Source organism: Bidens hawaiensis, unplaced genomic scaffold (genome assembly GCF_021521415.1).
Source record: "Bidens hawaiensis isolate Kalapana, Puna unplaced genomic scaffold, B.hawaiensis_p1.1 tig00041753_1, whole genome shotgun sequence".
NCBI lineage: Eukaryota > Viridiplantae > Streptophyta > Magnoliopsida > Asterales > Asteraceae > Bidens > Bidens hawaiensis.
Window position 1 is genome coordinate 18,756 of NW_027505740.1, and position 2,832 is coordinate 21,587.

The following is a 2,832-nucleotide window of genomic DNA, read 5'->3' on the forward strand; positions in this document are numbered from 1 at the left end:
GACTTGTTCTTCACCAGACTTTACACAAAGGTATGTTATACTCTTCCTTTGTATTACAATTCCCATGATTGTTGATTACTCATAGTTTAGAACCTAATTCACTTTTAAATTGGGTTTAATTGTGGCTTATTTGTGGATAATTAGGTTTAATTTTCTTAGGTCATTTGATTTGGTCATATGTATTCATAATTTCGTGATTTCATTCTGGTTTGAACCTAATCAACTTTTAAATTGGGTTTTAGTTATGGTTTATTGATGGATAATTAGGTTTAATTTTCTTAGATCATTTGATTTGGTAATCTATACAAGAAATTTGAGGTTATGGATTGGGTCTCCACTGTATTTGTAGCCTGCACATAGAACACATGTTATTTTTTTTACTTAATTCTTCTTACATTTTGCTTACTCAGGAGATACAAAGGAAGAGGTTGAAGATGATGGTTTAAAAATACATGATTGGTCTAATAGGGAAATGGTAGCCTGGGAGTTTAGAGATTAGCTACACAGTTTGAACTTACTACTTTCACATTTCAACAGGTGTATATTTGATGTGTTTTGTTATTATTACTACACTTGACCTTGACACATTGCATTGGTAATATGGCATATCTCTACCTTTACTACATGTTTAAAAGCTAACATGTTATCTTGTTTTTAGTTTATGAAAGATCTTATTTGCTGCAAAATACCAAGTCATTGAACTTCATCTCAACATTATTTTTCTGTCATTATTTCTAAAGACTAATTCAACAATGTGCATATAAAAATATTGTTTTCAAACTATCAAACCAGCCCATCAAGATGTGAATTAACCAACCAAACTGATTTGGGTTTTACTATCTTTTTAACTCTTTATATGACTTCTTCTCCTAATGTAATTTATGTGTATCATTTCAACTAATTCGATACAAGTCATAGTTGTAACTGTCCATTTACCTCTTTATTATATGTTTTACACATATTTCATTTGTCATGATTTGTAAAAAAATTATGTGATTTTGGATAGTTTATTTTGGACACATGATACTGGTTTGGGTTGTAACTGTCCTATTAACTCTATATATGAATTTTTCTCCAAATGTAACTCATGTGTATAACTTCAACTAATTCGATAAAAGCCATACTTTTAACTGTCCATTTACCTCTTTATTATATGTTTTACACGGATTTCATTTGTCATGATTTGTAAAAAAAATTATGTGATTTAGATATATTATTTTAGATACATGATACTATGTTGGTGATGCATTTTGGTTATATTGTTATCATGACTTATGTTGTTAATTCTTAATCTTTTATATACTAATTCGTGGTCTGTTATCATGACTTATGTTGTTAATTCTTAATCTTTTATATAGTAATTCATGGTCTTTTTATTACCGCATGTTAACCTCGACACGTACGTTTGTACCAAGACAAGTTTACCCCCTCGCTTCCTTGAACCCTTATCAAGGAAACTGGACCATTAAAGTCCGTCTCACGGATAAAGGGCCCATGCGTCACTACAACCATACACGAGGTGAAGGCTGCATTTTTAGTGTCGAGCTAACTGACGACGATGTAAGTCCCCGTTTTTTCGATAGTCATTATATATTATTGCAAACTGTGAAGATTGTTAGTGCGGTGATAATGCGGTTGATTATGTCATAAAAAAATTACTCAAAAGAACGAACCATCCTAAAACGGAATTCATGATAAGCCGGTAAAAGGTCTAATATACCCTTTTATGAATTTACAAAATCATTTAATGTCAAAAGGTAACATAATTTTTTTATGCTTTTAATAGATTAATTTTTTGCTTGAACCTTTCTCAATGCATCCAAAGAAGTATGATGACATGTTTTTAATCATACTTTCATTTATATTATATAAATATTGTATTACTATAAAAATTATTGCTCCTATCTCTTTATATTTATATTTATATTTATCTTTGTGGCATAGGCCTTTATGATTACTTTAATGGGACCAAAGATATGCTTAATGAAATGGTTTTTATGTATCTTGGGGAATGTTTGTGAAAGGAAACAAGTAATGTAAGTGTTACTATTGATTTACTAATTTCAATGTCAAATGATTTTGTGTTTGCTTCCATGTGATTCTTTAACTTATGATTAAGATTTTGCTGCAGACATTTTTTCCAAACCTATTCAAGCAGTGCTAAGTTGTCTCACTGGTGCCTCTCTCATATTCATACATGTGTGGAATTTTATCTATACCGATTGGGCCGGGTTGGTCGGTCAGCACATTAATGGTTTTCTTTTAAATAGAATTGTTGTTTCAATCGGGTCAAACTAAGAAAATTTAGCACACAAGAGAATAGATTAAACGGGCCAAACGAGTAGAAAGTATTTAATTGCATACGCCTCTTATTTTTTCACTTGACTAATTTTGTTGCAACAATAATAATTGGTTTTTGGTGATTGTAGGACATTGCTATGGCAACCTTTGGGTCATTGAAGAAATACTAATTTAATAAACGAACTCCACTCAAGATTCACACACTGGATTTAACTAAGCCACTTGCATATTATTTGTATAGCTGTGTCATCAGTTTTATTTGTAGGTAAATAACTAAGCATGTCAAAATAGTGAGCTGAAATATTAACATGTCAAATTAGGGTGAAACAACATTAAATGGGTCAAAAAATGCTGTATTAAAATGAAACGTGCAAACATATGGCATTTTAAGATATAACGGGCCAAAATCTATTAACTTATTCGAAATCAAGTTGTTAAAAAGTCGAATAAAGGCAAGCCAAACCCATAACTAATTTAATAAGGGAACTCCACTCAAGCATCACATACTGAATTTAACTATGCCACTTGTAT